The sequence below is a fragment of the Microcebus murinus genome, chromosome 4 (genome assembly GCF_040939455.1).
Source record: "Microcebus murinus isolate Inina chromosome 4, M.murinus_Inina_mat1.0, whole genome shotgun sequence".
Taxonomy (NCBI): domain Eukaryota; kingdom Metazoa; phylum Chordata; class Mammalia; order Primates; family Cheirogaleidae; genus Microcebus; species Microcebus murinus.
The window spans coordinates 85,675,908-85,695,747 of NC_134107.1; the positions used below are offsets into that span (position 1 = coordinate 85,675,908).

The 19,840-nt window shown below is 34.7% G+C and overlaps 1 pseudogene; it reads right to left on the reverse strand.

Annotated features, from left to right (window-relative positions):
- Positions 1-13,419, reverse strand: part of LOC105862458 (BTB/POZ domain-containing protein KCTD17 pseudogene) — a 41,029-nt pseudogene extending 27,610 nt beyond the window's left edge.
- Positions 13,420-19,840: the final 6,421 nt, after the last annotated feature.

Below are 19,840 nucleotides of genomic sequence, written 5' to 3' on the forward strand. Positions count from 1 at the left end.
ATTCTTAAAAGCACTTAGGTAAATCATTCAACATTGTTTTTATTTAGTATTGTATTAGCTATTCTAGGATTTTGCCTTTTTATATAAATTTAGAATGAGTATTTTGATGTCCATAATAGCTTCCTAGAATTTTCACAAGCATTACATTGAAACTATACATCAAGTTAAGAAGAATTGCCATTTTAACAATACTGAGTTTCTAATCCATGAACACTACCTCTGTGTTTATATTTAACTTCTTTGATTTCTTTCCTCAGAGTTCTGTAGTTTTTTATATATATTGTCTGTACATATTGTGTTCAATTTATCCATAATTATATCATCTTTGATGCTATTTAGTTATATTAAACTTCAAATTCCAATTGTTTGGGTAGTGTAGACATTTTAACAATGTTGAATCTGCCAACCCATGAGCATGGTATGGTTTTCTAACTGTTTATGTCCTCTGCTAGTTCCTTCTTCAGTGTTTTGTAGTTCTCCCTGTAGAGATCTTTTACCTTCTCAGTTAAATATATTCCTACATACTATATTTTCTTTGTTGCTATTGTGAAGGGTATTGAGTCTTTGATTTGCTTCTCAGTTTGACTATTGTTGGCATATAGGAATGCTACTATTTCTGTACATTGATATTGTAACCTGAGACTTTGCTGAATTTGTTTATCAATTCCAGTAGTCTCACGGAAGAATCTTTGGTGTTTTCTAGATATAAGATCATATCATTAGCAAAGAGCCATAGTTTGATCTCTTCTGCCCCTCTCCCAGTTATTTTAAATGATGCTACTACTGTTCATCAACTTGCATGGAATCAAAAGGGTCTTCCTGATTTCTCTCTTTTTTTTTTCTTATATTTCACATCCAATCCACCTGAAAATATGGCCAGCTCTGCCTTTAAAATAATGCCCCAAATGTGACGATTTTCTTTGTGGCAGAGAGGGGAAATGTCTCCTTTTCCCTGGAAGTTTCACTACAAAAAATCAACTCACAATAAGGCAGATTAATAAAAGAAAGAGATTTATTTACCATGCACATGGGGAGAAACCTAGAGTGATAACTCAATGCCCCAATGGGATCCACAAATTTCTGTATCCTCATTTTAGGGTAGGAGATGAGGAATATAGGTAATTCTGTTTAGGGGCAATAAATGGTTACTAGGGGGGATGAATAGATACTTGAGAGAATGAATGGATGGGGAAAACAGATTGACTTGTGAATAATTCTTTTTGGAAATTAAATTAACTCAAGAGATAGATATTATACTTAAAATGATTTGGGCTAGGTTTGGTTGCATTCTTGATCTTCTTTCCCATAATATATTGAGATAGCAGGGAGGGAAAGAGAAGTTTAAAATTCAAGTAAGAAACAATAATGTCTTTACTATAAACATAACTCTCATTGAATTTTTATTCAGCAGTTGCTCTGAGGCCAATGAATGTCTTAGTTCGAAACAGACACATTGTTAGTGAAAATGTTCATCGTAGCCAATGCCACACATTGAGATGTTCTGATGGCAGTACTTGACTTATAGGAACCAATGATTTTCTATTTCATTTTGCTATAAATCATGTTGGCAGTCAATCATTGGTCCATCATCAAAGAAACCCAGAGAGGGCTATCTCCTGTTGTTTTAGTTAACACAGTGCAATTTAATAAATTTTGACCCCAAGCTAATGAGATTACATGAACAATTATAAATGTAGGTTCTGGGATGCCTAAGGGGAAACCATTGCTTTATTTCTAAGCCACTAAAAATTATTTAAGCTTTCATACTTGTTAAGGAAGAAGTAGTGAAATGACTTGTTTTCTTACATGGTGGTGAGAATAGAGCAGAAGTTTACTTCTTAGGGCTTGGACAGGGTAAAAATGTATGAAAAGTATAAAGAAAAAGCAAGCAGCCAAGTATCTTTTCCCATCTACATCTGACCTCTGCAAATGGAATTTGCCATTTCAGGATATTTCTTCCCCTTAAGGATTTTACCATTATGGCTAACTTAAGAGATGGCTTTCATGAAGATTAAAAGAACATGTTTAACTGAAAGCTATATGCTTAAACGAACCTTTGTTCTTATTCTTACAATGTCTTTGTATCTAAATTATGGGATGAGGTATTTGAAGAATTGATCTTACAGAAATGCTAGGTAAAGTCTTGGCAGCTTTGTGCATGGAGAAAGATCTTGTTATAAGTTTTAGAAACTTAAATCATTAACATATGTTCAATCTTTTGGGGAAGAATGTTCTTTAGCAAATAAGACATGAATAACTGCAGGATTATGCTTTAGCATTGGCCATTGTTACCTGAAAGGTTAATACATTGCATTTTTCTTCTAAAGCACCCACATTGCCATAGTTGAAGATATCATTTGAGATATATAATATAGAAAAAGGATTCTGACCCTATAAGCTAAACAAAACTGTATTTCAAAGGGGTAGTTCTTACTCTTTCTTGAGAGAGACATTTTATCTTTCTGTTAATTAAAGAAAAGAGATTTTGAGATGATAAAAAATTCTATAATAGATCTTAAGAGAGAAGACACTAAGGCTAAATGTGAAAATATATCTGATATTCTAAACCTGTAAAAATAGCAGCAGCCCCAAGAATTAACTGTATTTTATGGCATGGTATAAATTTGTAAGAGGGTCTGTAGTTACACTTACATGAATGAAGTCCTAGTTTTGATATTAATTTAGTTCTACAGGATCTTTTCTGGAAATCCCATAATATATCAGAGAAAGATTACACTAAATTGCATTCATATGCAAGCTCACAATTTTGATCACTTTCTATCAGACTCACCCCTGATATTTGAAGAGTCCACACACCAATATATCAAATATTAAATATAGCAAAATATTTAAAATTTATAAATCAATTCTTCAAGTTGCTAAAACATCTGAAAAATTCATTAAATAAAATATGTTCTAACCTCCTACCTTGACAAACATAAATTTTTAATTATCTGCTACATGTTGGTACAGAGAGAACAAGCTATACCAGCTCCAGGTCCCTGGATCTGCACCCCCCAAACACTCTTCTTTCCCTGCCCTTGGCTCTGTCCTTCATCAAAAGGAGCTTGAATCTATATGTGCAGACAGTCCAAAGGCATCAGTTCCATCAGTTTTCCTTAAGAGTCATGCCTTGGGCCTTCTGTAAGCTGGCTGTGGACAGTGGCCATGCAGTCTACCTTTAGGAGGACAAGACAGAAACCATCTCAAATATGTTCTAGAAGCAGCTGGGAGCCATTTAAGCAAGAAATCCCATGCTTCCATGCTGGACTGTTATGCCAAGAGAAAGTGCAGAATCCATGTGCTCCCACCTTTTGTTTCCATAAACTCCTTGCCCATGAGTTGAGGGACTGTAAGATTATGACCAGAACAAGCCCTGTAAAACATAAAGCCTACTTCTAGGATTTCTTGGGGCAGTATTACTTTTTGTAGTCAACTCTTGAGTAAACAAACAAACACTTCAAAACTGAACAACATTAAATTTTACTGAGTGCGAACAGAATGTGGAACATCAAAATAATATTTTAATTATATCTTCAAAGCAAAACATCTATGAATTGCATATAATGTCCATGTTTAATAGCTTCAAAAATGTCAAAATGCATATAAATTCTGTTTTTTGTTTCACCCATAATATTTCTTTTGTTCTTACTATGTGCCAACCAATGTGTTAGCCACTATGGACAGAAAATTGAACAATACAGGCACAACCTCCACAGTCTTAGGGGAGAGGGAACAGATAATTAATGCCTAATAAGCATTATGATAAAATGCAGGCCCTTATGAAGCAACTGGTACAAGTTTGAGAGTTCAGGAAAATCTTCCTGGAGAAAGTACTTTTAAGTTGGGAACTGGATAATAAGTAGGAATTAGTTAGATAGATGGAACAGCCTGTGAAAAAACAAAAGTTTAGAGGAAAAAAAACCCCAAGAACCAAAAGAAATACATTATTTTATGTAATGTGGGTAAATTGGACAAGAGCTAAGCCTAGAAAAGTAGGCATGGGCCATTTCATAAAGTTCCCTGTCTATCAAGATAAAAGCATGAACTTTAACCTGAATAAAATGAGAAACCATGGAAAGGTTTTAAGCTTTCCAAGATCAGATTAGGTCTGTTTGTTTTGAAGCTTCAGCTTCAATATTGGAAAATGGATAAGACTGGTACAGACTGAATGCAGGGGTGGAGGTGAGAGAGGAAGTCTAGAGTAGTGTTTGCTTGCGAGGAAAAAGAGGAGGGAGGAGACACAAAGGGTATCTGGGAGGTATAACTGACAAGAATTCATAATGCAGTGGATTTAAGAGATAAAAGAAAGGAGAAGGAAATAAAAATAAAAAATCTTGAACTAGATGTGTGTTTGTGCCATTCACTGAGAATAAATAGAACATAAGAGGAGAAAGATCTTCGTGGTGATGAGGGAGGAGGTATCCCGTCCTAAACATAAGTGGGATTCAGTATGAAGGTAGGTCTTCTTTCAAAGCAAGCAACAGATAATTGAATAAAAGGTGCTTTAACCTCCTCCCTCTTAATAACCTGGATGGTAGCTTCAAATCTAGAATTCTTGGACTCCCCAAAGTTTTGCATTGGAAGGAAGCATACGAGTAAGAAGAGCTGGTCTCTACTGTCTTCTCTTCCAAACCCATGCTCATCCTGCATGTCCACATCCCTTGGAAATAGACACTTCTTGACTACCACCCCTCAGGAGCAGAAGCTTACATGATGGTTAATTTTATGTGTCAACTCAGCAGAGCCAAGGAGCCCAGATATTTGGTCAAATGTTATTCTGGTGTGTCTATGAGGGTAATTTTGAATAAGATTGACATTTAAGTCAATGGACTTCGAGTAAAGCAGTTTGCCTCCCTAATCTGGGTGGGCCTCATCCAATCAGTGAAGTGTTGAGTACAACAAAGATTGACCCTGTCAGGCAAGAAGAAATTCTGCCAGCAAACTGTCAGACTGCATTTGAACTTCATTTGGTCCTTCCCTGGATCTCCAGCCTGCAGATTTTGAACTTGCCAGCCTCCATCATCAGTTGAACCAATGTCTTAAAACATATATATATATACACACACACGTATATGTATGTATATATACATCCTATTGGCTCTGTTGCTCGGGGAAACCTGCCCTAATGCAAGAAAGCAAGCATAACAGTAGGTGAGGACCACAGGCAGAAGGGCAGACCATGAGAAGATGTCCAAATAGGCCTGAGAAAGAATTGTGAGGCCCTGGACATGAAGTGTGGATCAGAAGTGAGATCTAAGCTCCAAGAAAGTACATCCAGTAGCCCTTCCAACTTTTGACCCTTTGAGGGAGTTGCCACCTAAAGGTGGCCAGAGAGGAGCCCTCTAAAGCACGGAGTCCAGGACAACCTTTCTTCTAGCCTGTGTCTGTTGGGAAGGTTGGGTTCTGTTTGGAACAGCATGGTGTATACTTGATATACACTATATACCAAGGTATATACCGGTAGTGAGGGTTGGGTTCCATTTGGAACAAGTCTGGTTGTTAATAGAATTTCTAATAGGACATCTAATAATAACATGCAACATCCAGTTGGAATAGAAGCATACCTTTTCAGAAAGCCATTCAGGCCAAAATGTGACTTAGGTGATATAAAGAAACAGATTGTAATTAAAGCCATGTGAGTACTGAGATTTTTACCTACAAAGAAGCTTAAGGAATACCAGCTTTTAAAGGACAGGGGTAGTAAAAAAAAAACAAACAAACAAAAAAAAAACTACAAAAATTAAATAAAGTTGAACTGGAAGAAAAAATCACTTTGATCTATGATAGTGGCTTATATAATTATAAATTGAAAAGGCCTAAACCTAAATTAATAAAAAAATTTGAATTAGTATTACCCAAATATTCCCAAATAACAGGCAATTTAAATAACAATTTACCAAATGCATCTGCTTTCTGCAAAGGAAATGCATTCATAAATTTGAAGACATTTTATTATGAGAGCATCAAGGAAAGAAAAAAAATCAGGAAAAGAATACAAAATAAATGTGCAAATATATTCTGTGTGATTTAGAATATGTATCATAAGTAAAGAGAACATGCCAAAATTCAAAAACAGCTGTGGATTAAACCCTACCAATTAATAAATGTTCTGACAGAATCAATTTACCAGAGGTCCCCAACCAATGGTGAGTTGTATAATTATTTCATTATATATTACAATGTAATAATAATAGAAATAAAGTGCACAATAAATGTAATGTACTTGAATCATCCTGAAACCAACTCCTCCACCCCCATCTATGGAAAAATTGTCTTCCATGAAAACGGTCCCTGGTTCCAAAAAGGTTGGAGACCACTGAATTTACTGTAATATATGAAAAAATTAGGAAAAAGAAATTTCTTAAAAATTGTCATTAAACACAAATATAATTACCAGTAATATGCTTTATTCAATATGTTAATTATTGAGCCCTTAATCTGATGGGTGTATTGTGCTGTTGGGTGTGGATATGAAGATGCATGAGATATGCAGCAAAGGGGAAAAAAACAAAGACATCTTAGTGACACATATTACTATTTAAACAATATTCTTACTTTTTAACTTTCATAGTATTTGTATATCTATACATACACATATAATGTATTAACGAATAGAATTTCATAGAAATGAAGTGTCAGTGTTTGCTGCATTTACAAATCTTTACTAATAAAATTAATTTAATAGAAATAAAAATATTAGCTTCTTTGTTATAATAACTTGATTTCCTAAAGTTGTTTTTAAAAATATATTTGAATAATTTCCCCATAAAGATATATACCATAACTATTATTGACAGTTATCTTCCTAGACATTACATTGAGAATTGCAATTTTTATTTCTAAGCCTTTTCTATTCATTATTTAATAATTACCCAATTTGGGGGGGGGGGGAAGAGAGCCAAAGGAAGTGACAAATTAGTAAGTTTGGGTTTCATCAAAAGGCAATTATATTCAGTTTTATTTATTTCACATTAAGCTACACAGCTTTTTTTGTCATAATTTATTATTGAAACAATACAACTCATTCTCTGTTCACATTGAACTTACTCTGAGTCGAGACTGCTTTTAGCCATGTTTATCACTAGGGTATCATTTCACTTCTTTAATTTGACAACTCAGAGAATTGGGTTCAGACATTAACAGGAAGCCATCCTCTTTGTCATTGTGGTGCTTAGTTGATACATATTAGCTTTCAGTACTAATTAATCCTTTTTGCCTGTCCCTTTCTTCCTAGCCATAAAATTCCCAGAATAAAAAAAAAGTTTCGCCCAGCTCAAACAAAATTCACAATTCTGATTAAGTCAGGTGAAGCCAGGGATGCAGATTTACAAAGTAGAGTATATACACACATACACGCGTACACACACACACACACACACACACACACAAAGGTGAATGGATGGACAGATAGAGGAATGGCATGGATAGATAGAGAGATGGGAGAGTTTATAAGGGTCTCTTCCCTGTTGTGGGCAGTATTTCTTAGGAAAAGGAGTGGTACCACAGGAGTAGAGAGGCAAGGAGAGCAGAACAATTAATTATCTATGATCCTGTTTTCTAATACTGGGTCCTTTGGGGCTGGTTTTCTTCTTTGTGGCTGACTGTGACCTGCATTCAATAAATTTTTGAATCTTTTGCATGTTCAGTTAAAGGATTATATTTAACCAATACCTTGTAGAAGACATACAACTATAAAATCCTTAAAATATTTTATCAAGTAAAAAAATCAAGTAAAACATTTCATCAAAGCAATGTAAGTAACAAGAACAGCCTGGTTACAGGCTAATTGTTAAACATGAATTAACTCAATCCTTCAGAGAACTATTTGATTAGGTTCTACCATTTTTATTATTATCCTCACCTTTTTATAGATGAGGAAAATGAGACAAAGCTATAAAAAAATCTAGTCTCCAAACAAAAAATGATGGAGAGATTTTAATTCAGGAAATTTTTCATCATGGCCTAATCTCTAAAACAATTAAAAAAAATTCATTCTAGCATATATAAATAAAATTTAAAACGAATCACCAAAATGTTGAGAAAATTAGACTGAAAATGAAAAAAATTCAAAATATTTCCCACTGTAAAGGCTAAAATAAATATCAGATGAATTACAAAGTTAAACATATGCAAATCAAACCACAAATATATGTAATAGAGATATATACAGCAAAATGGATAGTGAGAAAATCTGTATAGAAGAGAAAGGATTCTAAATTTATAAGCAATAGGAAATATTTTTAAAAACTAGTAACATATTTTAACAGCCTTAAACAACTAAAATCATTCTAATTTATTATGAAAATTATGTCTAAATGACCTAAAGCAATGAAGAATATATTTGCAGTAAATGAAAAAAATCAAAAGGTATCATTGTCACATAAAGAAATTTTACAAATTCAGTTCATTGATCCCAGGGATTATGATCTTTATCTATAGAAGAAAAAACAGAGAGAGCATACAAACTGCTAAAAGAATTGCTAAGATTCCAATATATAAATGAGCAACAAAAATAAATTCTAATTAAAAAATAAATACAAAAATTTAAAAATATGGAATATATTTATTCTCTTTGGTAATAGCATCATTATAAATGTTAAATATTAAGATATTATTTTTACCTTTTTCATTCAGAAATACTTTGGGGTGGATACCCAATGCTACTAACAGCAAAATAAAAATAGTATTCTTATATATTGATGATAAGAGTAAAAATTTAATATCAAATATTATTAGTTGCTATATAATATTCATAAACTAAGATACAGAAATTTCCACTTGTAAGAATAGTCTTTAAGTAGCAATACACCTTCAGTCAAAAAAAAAAAAAAAGAATAGTCTTTAAGAACTCAGTAAGAATAAAAGTATTATATACATTATGAAAAACTGAAAATAATCTAGCTTTTTTCATATCAACAAAGCAAAGGCAAATAGCCAATTTTTAATGGAATGTCAGGAAATCTAGATTTTACCAATTCAGAGAATGACTGGATATTGTTTTTGTTTCTATGATAATGTAGAGAACGTATTAATATAGCATAAGTGGAAAATATAGGACATATCATATTTTAGTGTAACAATTCTGTTTTATTTATAATGTGTCAATATTTATTTATCTATCTAGATATAAATAAATGGGATGTGTTCATTTGTGTGTTTAAGGTGTATGTGTGTATGTGTATGTGTGTGTATGTGTGTGTGTAAACAGTGAGAAAGAGACACTAAAATGAAATTCAAAACACCAAATAATTTGAGAGAGTAACTTTTTTTTTAAGTTTCCAAAATATCTTTGTAAGGTATGAATTACTTTTAGAGTGAAGAGGGGGAAAATTCATAACACAACAGCAAGAACATATGAATAAAGTAAAATAATTAATTATCAAAATTCTTCTTAATAAAGAATCATAATTAAAAATATCTGTTCTTTTTATAATACTTTGTTACTCATATGAAATATTTCATGAAGACCAGTAGAACTATGGGTTTTGGGAAAATGCCAACATAAAGCTATGACTGTTTCTCATTATTTAGAAATGTACTTGTTGTCTGGCAATCTAAAATGATACCCAGTTTTGAATTTGCTTTTGTGAACAATTGCCTTAAACTGAGACATGCTCTTCAGGTTACAATTCAAAGACAAAAACCTGAGAATAATCTCCTGAGCTGAAAATTAAATCTTGGGGGATTAATAGGTGATAAAGTTACCCAGCTGCTCATGGACTTTTATCCTTTCCTTGTGTTCTTGGCACGAGTGGTCATTTCAGAGTGACCCCCATGGGGAGAGAAATGACAGTCAGAATTGCCACATTACAGCACAGCATGTTTCCCAGAAATCATGAACAATTCAACAGGCTGTTGAAAATAATGACCCTCCATAGACACAAGCGGACAGCCTATGAAGTCCAGGGAACAAAAGACAATACAAATTTCCTGCATACACTTTTAAGTTGACAGCTATATTTAAGCATATTGTTCCTTTATACTGCACTGTAGTGAAGGAATAATTCTGATAAATATTGCAAGGCCAACATGTCTTTTTCTACTGCCTAAGAATGTATGAAGGTCCAGGAGTTGCTTCACCCAAAACCTCATAGTTGGTGTGTTTTCTTAGTTTTAAGTGATTTTAATAATTCAATTTTGCTTAAGCTAAGATGTATTTCACAAGGCACAAATTAGCTTATTAGTATTCTGTATTCTATGGGTAAGTAGAACTTAATCTAAAATGGCCTATTTATAATAACGGGAGCAGGTTTAAAAATAAAATTTTAACATAGAAGGCAAAACAAAGGTCATACTTCTCTTTTTAGGGCATATTAGAAAATTATTATTTCATGAAGATTTAAGATAATTTTTTCTGCCTTTCAAAGACTTTAATAAACCTCCTTTTCTTTGCCCCTGCTCATTTCTAATCTATCTTATCATCTTATTTCTTAATTTTGTTATTTAATTGACCAGTTATCTCCTTCATCACCCCATAACCATGAATTTCAGTGTCATAGGCCAAAGCCAAGACTAACTTGTACCATTCTGATTGAACTCCTAAAGTCTGTTTTGCTACACTAATGCCATGAAAGCTGGTAATTTTTTTCTCATATTATGTGGTTCTTTGTATTTGTTAGGTAAAACCTGTTTAATTGTTTTAGGTCCAAGGAAACATATATGAGTGAAGTTGTTTTATATCATATAAAGTACTACAAATATATTTTCTAATGCTGCTAAAAGTTAATGAATTCCATTAGTGGCCATCATAATTGACAATGCATTAGGTGCTAAAACATAAATTCAAAGAATAAATAACATTTCCATTCTCATGTTGATACAACTGACATCTTTCCAGGCATAACGTCACTTTGAAAAATGCACATAATCACCCTTTCAAAAGTTTTAAGTATATCATCCAAATGGAAAATTGATATTTCTTCATCAAAAGCTATGTTAATTTCACTCTGCTTCCATTGGCTTTACAATATGATGAATAAAAATAATCTTAGCCATACTATATGTTAAGGCCAAAATTATATACTACTTCTATTAATGTGTTGGACTGAGGTCCTTCTAAACATCAACATTAACTGAGATATAAAACATAAGAGAAGAGGAGAGAGGAATGTTGATAATACCGAATTCCTTTTGAATTCATCAAGTTGGAGGTTATGTTCATTAATTGGAATGGACAAGTAGAGAGAGAAATTAATAAGGAGTTCAGAAACAGATTCAGACTGGGTATATCATCTGGTATATTCTGGTTAGATCCAGAATACACATGAGAATGCATAAAATTTATAAAAAATCTGAGGAGGAAAAATCTTTAAAGGACACCATATCATGAAGGGATGACAGAGAACACTCAATAAAAAAGAAGACAGAGTGGTCTTTGAGGTGGATGGAGCACTCAGGATTAGATAGATACTCCAGTCACAGGAAGGGAGAGTTCAAGGAAAAGTGTCTCAAAGTGTCAAATATCAGAGGGGTCAAAGTAAAATCAGAACTAGAAGTTTTCATTTGCATTTAATATTAGGAAATCACTACTAGCTTTCATCCAAATAATTTAAATGAAATGACAGAGGGGGGAAATATAGATTGCATTGCGATGGATTGAGAAAGGAATGGAAGATTAAAAAAATAGAGCCCACAAGGAAGCAGATTGATCATTCAAGAATCATACGATGTTAGGGAAAAAAACACAGATTTGAGGGAGGGTTTTCTCCCCCCTTATCAATCATAGAAACTTGTTTATTTCTATGCTCCCAGATAAAGAAACCACCAGAAAAGAGGTAGAATAGATAATTGATGGCACAACGATCCAGTGCACTAGAGCATATGTGTACAGTAGAAGTCACTACTTACCTAGAGGCTGAGTCAGAAAAATCTAAGATTAAATTGGCGTGCTCACTAGGCTCACAATTACACAGTGCTTCTTCCCTGCTTATTCAAAAATAAAAATTATTAAACCTACAAATACATCTAAAGTTTTGACAACAAAAACAATTCTTCTCATGTATGATTGTTAGAATATATTGCAACTAATTCGATACAAAACCTACAGTTTGTATCTTAACTAAGCCATATCATCTCATTTTTGTTCTCTTCACCCCTTGGACATGAGTGGAAATCATTTATTTGAAATGCCTGTGTGCCTGTGTCCTGATACTAAAATGGATACGCTAGTGCCCCAAAATGCACGTGTTCACTGTGGTATGAAGAACATTTGGGCTAAAATCATCTTATAGAACATCTTTTCTGTAAACCAGAGGCAAAATGCAAACCAGTAATACTTGCTTTATTTGATCATCTGTGTACACGTTTACAGCATGGAATAATTTGGCCAAGGATGGCATATGGAACTCAAAGAAGTGGAGAGCTTAAGTTAGTACAAGGGCACCAATAGGGGAAATTTTCACCTCTAGGAAAATCTCCACCTACAACTCAGTTTTTTAACTTCCCCTGAGAATCACAGTGTATTTGTTTCAGATGTAACCGTTATAAAGCAATCACCCATGTGGCTCAATCTTGAAATCTGGCAAATAAACATAGTCAAATAACCACCAAAAAAAAAATTATATATATGTAATTATTTGTATTTTGGAAATATTATCATATATATATTCATAAACGTTTTCCAAAGTTTATGAAGATAATTCATTTTGAATATTTTCATTGTTATTATAGTATCATTATTTCTTCTTTAATATATACATAACATAATATTTCCTAAACAGAAATAATTCACCAGTATTACTTTAGTAAAACTCAGTGCCAACCTAGGCCATACAAGATAACCTTTGTGATAAAGTCTGTCCTTCATATTTAAAATTCTTCATCAGACTGCTGCAAGCTAGATTATTTCTTCTTTTATTCTTTTAATTCCAGTAAGTTTAATTATTATATCTTTTTAGTTGTTCTTTCCCTGCCTCTTGGCTTTCTTTAACCTATTACTCATGTCTATAATAATGTCCCATTGGCTAACGTTGCTCCTTTGTATTTCTCATGCTAATACTTACGCTTAAATCTTTACCGTTCACCAAAAAAAAAAATCTAGTAAACACATTTAATGCACTCAAAAACTCAATGAGGTAGCAAGAGATAGTGAATTATTGCTTTCATCAGTTTCCCTCCTTTCAGCAGGCTCAGTGCAGCGTATCACCAACCTCAGAGTTTCAGTCTGACCACATGACTTGCCTGCATCAACGGAGTGTGTACAGTGTCGGTGTGCCGGTTGTGAGCAGAGGCTTTCAGAAGCATTGCCCCCAGAGCTTCACTCGCCCTCCTTAGGACAGCACGCTCCAGAGAGTGGCTCTCCCTGCTGCCTTCATTCCAGAAAGAGAGGGCAGGTGGCATGAAGCAGAGCCTCCCAATCTCAGATGAGCCCAGCAAAGCCGCTGCAGCCCAGAGACTTGCAATAGCAGGAGGATGCATTGCCACAGCAAAAGCTGTCTCATGTAAGTATGCATTTTTAACAGGAAAAAAAAATGCCTCACATAGTTTAAAAGACTTAGTAAACTACTATTTACTGACTATGTGACCAATACTTAGACCTTCCGAAGATTAGACAAATTCTTTTTATATAACATCATAGTGATTTCTCAACTAAAGAAGAATAATTTCCTTGAAGAAGTTATATATATATATATATATATATATATATATGCATATAAAAAGTAGGCATTTGCCCTCAAGAAGATTCTTATCTCCCCAAACCCATCAAGAACATAAAATCTCTTTCCATTTACCATTTTCCAAATACATTTAGCTTTGGGGATGTATGTAATATAAATGCTTCTACTTTCTCCACGTCTTTAGTTTATGTGTACAAAATACCTTCTATCTCTTCATCTCAGTTTTTTCTGGCTTGGAGATTAATTTTAGGATAATTAATATGACTATAGCATAACTCCTTGAAGTAATTGAAAGTAAAAAAAGAAAAAAAATGTAATTTCCCAAAGTTTATGAGGATAATTCATTTTGAATATTTTCATTATTATTATAGGATCATGATCTCTTCTTTAATTAGTAATCCTACTTGAATTCAACATGTGTGACAGCTGCACAGGTACCTGACCATGTATGTAATGGGACAAGCAAAAATAACAACAAAAACTCCATTGTAGCCACCAGTGTCTCAAGCACCACAACTAGACTCTGTCATTCATTTACTATTTGTTTTTTTTTTAATTTATTGAAAACATACCATAAGCCTGGTGCTACAAAGTTGTAATACACCTGTTAATAAAACAACCATCCTTGCCCTCATGGAGCTTACATTATAGGAGGAAGAGGCAGACCAACAGTAAACATGATCAATAAGTAGATTATCTAGTGTATTAGAAAGTCATGAGTGCTTTGGAGAATAGAAATGGAAAAGGAAAAGGTTAGAAGTACCTGGATTAGGAGTAGGCAATGGTTGCCATTTTTATGAGGTGCTCAAGGTAGTATCATTCAAAGAATGACATTTGAACAAAACTTGAAGGAGGAAATTAGTCATCTAGATATTGGAAGAATATACAGGCAGAGGAAAGAATGTTTTAGACATAGGAAGAGCCAGTGTGAAGGTCTTAACAAAGGAGCATGCCTGGTATTGTCAGGGTCCAAGAAGGAGGCTGAATGGAGTGAATGAAAAGAAAAGAATAATAAAAGATAAAGTCAAAATGTAGGGGAGGATCACCCCAGGGAGGGCTTTATAGGTTATTATAAAGGCTTTGGCTTTTACCATCAATGAAATGCAAAGCTGTTAGAGAGTTTTCAAATAGAGGAGCAATATGATCTGATTCATATTTAAAAGGCATCACTTTAGTTACTGTGGTAGGCAGAATAACAGCCCCTCAGAAATGACTACATCCTAATCCCAGGAATCTTTGAATATATTATCTTACATGGAAAAAGGGAATTTACAGATGTGATTAAGGTTAAGTGCCTTAAGATGGATCCTATCCTATCACCTGGGTGAAAGAGGTAGAAAGTGGAACAGTGAGACTGAAGACCGAGTCAGAGACACACAACATGAGAAGGACTCTCTCTGCCAGGGCTGGCTTTGAAGATGATGGGAGAGACCCAGCCGACAAGCAATGTGGTAGCTTCAAGCAGGGAATGACCTTTAGTGGATAGTCGGCAAGATAATGGGAACCTTAGTCCTGCAACCACAAGGAACTGAATTCTGCCACCAACAATTGGAATGAACAGGAGACAGATTCTCTCCTAGTGTCTCCAGAAAAGAGCACAGCCTACCAACACCTTAATTTTAGTCCAATGACACCCATATCAGAATTCTGATCTGTAGAACTGTATAATAATAAATGTGTGCTCTTTAAAGCCACTAAATCTGTGGTAATTTGTTATAGCAGCAACAGAAAACTAATACAGTCACTGTGCTGAGAAAATATTATGAAAGGTGGGAAGGAACGGAGATACAGAAAGTAGAGTTCAGAAGCTATTGCAGTAATCAGGTGAGAGACATGGTTTGGATAAAGGTGATAGCCATGAATATGGAAAAGGATTCAGTTCTAGCTGTCTTTTCAAGGTAGTGCCAGCACCATTTCCTGAGAGATGGGATGTAGAGTATGAGGATGTGTCAAAGACAGCCTGAATCACTGAAAGTATAGCGTTTCCACCCATTAAGGTGGGGAAGACTGTGGGAGGAACAGGTGTGGGGACAGCTAAAGAGATCAATTTGGGGTATATATTAGACAGTTAAGTAAAGACCTAGAGTAAAGAGTTAAATACGCAGTCTGAGTTCTTGAGACAGGTCTGAACTGGTAACATAAATTTAGAAGTCAGTGGCATGTAGATTATTAAGTCATAGACCGATGAACTCATGGAACAAGTGTTGATAGAGCTCCCTTTAGCTGAACATTATTCTATCGGAACATTTAATCTAAATATATGTACATCCAGTGAAGTAGCAAATGATATGTTTGGATAAATTGTCATTCCAGATTGTTTCCTTACACAATGGGAGAAACACAGGCCCACCAGAGCATGTGGATATTTGGAAGTGGCACGCTTAGGGCAGGTGAGCAGGACACTGAGAGGCTCCAGACTGAGGAGACTTGATAAGTAAAGGTAAACTTTATTAGGCAGTTCTACTAACTCCTTCCCTGATTACATAAACAATAAATAAATAAATTTCTGGCAGCAATCCATACTACAAGCTGAAGCATACTCAGCACATTGGTACCGCAGTCATTCCTTGCTTTGCCTTTGGAAAAATAGCAACATCGGTTTAACAAATTTTGTTCCTTCGAATGCTACGACTCCTTGAGAAAGATGGGTAACAGGCAAACCTGAAATTGGAGAGCTACCCTGAAACAGGAACAAGCAGACTCAGACATCTATTTTTTCTCCCCCACACAAAATGCCCACCAGAATGTTCAGAATGTGCCACAGAAAACTGTACTAAGTGCTCTGTATGCGTCGTTTCATTTAATTCCACAATCCCTTGAGGTGTCATTATAATCACAGGTGAGAAAATTAAATTTTGGAGCAATTAGGAAACTTGTCCTATGTCATTCTCAGAGCTAGAGAATGTCAGAGTCAGGATTCAAATGCAAGTCATACAGCTCTAAAACCCTCTCTCTCTTAACTGAATGCCATGTGCAACTAGTCAGTCACAGATCCTTCCACTGTTAACTTCATTATATTCCCTGAATGGTCCCATTCTTTCCCATTCCTGGAGTAAGTGGTGCTTATTCCATGCCCGCTTTGTTTTTCTTAATTAATATCAAGCATATTCTGCTTTTCTTGTTCCTAGTTCTGTTTTCCTCTATGAGCTATCAGAATGATCCCATTTGTGGCTCCTATTTCTTACAAGATGAAGAGTATTGTCCATATTTTGCTATGGAATTCTTTGTTTTGTATCTCCAACCTCACACATCCTAAGCCATTCTTCCCTTGCACCTTATGTTCCAATCACATCAACTAAAATACGCATCCCAGAATATGCCCTATGCATCTGACCACTCTGACATGAATTCCACCATTGAATGATTCCTATTGAGTATTAAAATTCAATGCAGGAATCTTCTCCGTCATAATCCTCCTACAAACAAGACACATTTACTCTATGCCATGCACTACTATGGGCTCCCTGGAAACATTGATAGAGAATATGCCTGTTCTCAAGAATCTACAGTGTATCTTGGAGACAACCACATAAAATTAGCACTTAATATTCAAAGTAATAAGAGAGGGCAACTTAATTCTAAGAATACACTCAGTCATCCTCTCTGCTCTCACAACTTTCTTATTTCATAATATTAAAATTATCTGTTAATGATTCTAACACAATATTTATTATTTCAAATTACAAAGGAGTTTTCTAATATTCTGTTAAGATCACACCAGAACTCCTTTGAAATGTAAATGCACAGATTAATTTATTGAGCAAATTTTATTTCTTTTTATGAAAAGAATATTCTTAAATTATATGAATAATAGAACAAATATAAAAAATAAAACCATAATACAATGATTATAACTATAGTTAGAAAAATATGAATTAAAATTTAAAATTCAAAACATCAGTCTCTACAAAACAAAAAATTATTATGAGCTTATGTTTGTATGTTGTGTTGTTGGCCAGTGCTTAAATCACTCTGAACTATTAATCCAGGACTGTTTAGTATAATATTAATATAGTTAACTCTTTCACATCAAAAGAGTCTATAAATGGCAGCAAATAGAAATTTAGGAGAGCTGTTAAACCATTCAAGTTTATAAATTATTAAATCTTTCACATTTGTATTTTTGCAAGTAAAATGAACTCTAAGGGCCAGTAAAATTCTTTATCTGTATTTACTTAATTATATCAAATTGTCAATGTGTTTTGTTTATATGTGGACATATATCTTTTGTGTGAGGTACAATTGTTACCATACTATTTATTTTCACATTTCTAGAGTCATAATATATGCTATGTGATGCACATATTCCACATTTTCACATATCTATACTCTATATCTATATTCTTTATATAGCATATGTCTATATGCATTTCACATATTTAAATTTAATATGGTAAGAAGCCACGGCTCAGAAAATTTGAAAACTTGCCCAAGTCTTCAGAGCTAACAACTTAGCAGAGCTAGAATCCTGTCCTCAGATTTGTCTGACACCAAACGACTCTTTGATCCGATGAGAAGCATGAAGAGCAAAATGAATTTACCAAGAACTAACCATCTATTTAATGTTGCAACTGTGATCAGCATCCTAGGTTCTTAAAACAGTTAATATTCTATTCTATTTTTTATACTAATGTGTTGAGAAAAACTTAACCTACTTGTCAGTATTCCAAGTTCTACCAACATTGCTGACTAGGCTACCATAAAACCTCCTCTCCTAATGAAAAGTTAAAATCCTGAAGAAAATATGACATTTAAAAAATAATAACACAGGCCAAAGGCCATGGCTCATGCCTGTAATCCTAGCACTTTTGGAGGCCAAGGCAAGAGGATTGCTTGAAGCCAGGAGTTCAAGACTAGCCTGAGCAAGAACAAGATCTTGTCTCTACAGAAATATAGAAAAATTAGCTAGGCATAGTGGCATGCAACAGTAGTCCCAGCTACTCAGGAGGCTGAGGCAGGAGAAATCTATTGAGCCCAGAAGTTTGAGGGTTGCTGTTAGCTAGGCTGACACCATTGCACTCTAGCCCAGGCAACAAAGCGAGCCTTTGTCTTAAAAAAAATAAAGTAAAATAAGAATAAGAATACATATTTGGGTAATACAAAGCTAAGGTAAATCCCAAGTGCCAAAGTGTTGGAATAAAGCAGATATAAGAGCCACATCAGTGAAAATGGACTGCTGTTAAGGTTGACATCAGACTTGAAGATCAGGAAACGGCCTGATGTGGTAGTAGCCACACAGGGAAAATACACATGACCTTGAGCTTGGTCAAGTACAGAACTGGAACTGAAACACTTGCACAAGCTGGGACCTCAAAGACTGTATGGCCATGAAAAGAGAGCATTAAGAAAATTTGCCTTTTCTGGGCCTCCACTGCAGAAAACTCAGTCTTCTGTGAAACATTAAAACTCTAAGCCTATATATACCATGCATGTATGAAGGTTAATCTATCCTGAAGAGGTGGGACTCCCAAGGTAAGGGAATTGAACTAAAATTGATCTAGGACTGATAAAACAACCAAATAAGTTCAAATTACCTTGTAAGGCCACTTCAACAACATGGATATAAAATGCCTGAAGAATAAATAGGAACCTTCCCTAAAGAGGAGTTTTCTATAAACATTTTTAAACAGTGTGGAAGTATGAGAGAAAGGCATACAATACAACCAACAAGAAAATTGAGACATCAAGAAGTAGAAACAACAGATTTATCTGAAAGAGACTATGGGAAAAAATATGTTTAAAATGCTTTAAGAGGCTGGGCATGATGGCTCACACCTGTAATCCCAGCACTTTGGGAAGCTGAAGTGGTAGGATTGCTTGAGACCAGAAGTTTGAAACCAGCTTGGGCAGCCTAGCAAGACCCTGTCTCTGCCAAAAAATTAAAAGTTAGCAGGGCATGGTGGTGGCGCCTATAACCCCAGCTACTCAGGAGGCTGAGGCAGGAGGACCGCTTGAGCCCAGGAATTTGAGGTTACAGTGAGCTATGATCTGGTCACTGCACTCCAGCCTGGACAACAGGGTGAGACTCTGTCTCCGAAAAGAAAATAATGAAAATAATGGCCAGGCACAGTGGCTTATGTCTGTAATCCTAGCATTCTGGGAAGCTAGAGGCAGGAGGATCGCATGAGGACAGGTCTTTCTCAAGACCAGCCTGAAAGAGTGAGACTCCATCTCTACTAAAAATGGAAAATTAGCAGGATGTGGTGGCTTGCACATGTAGT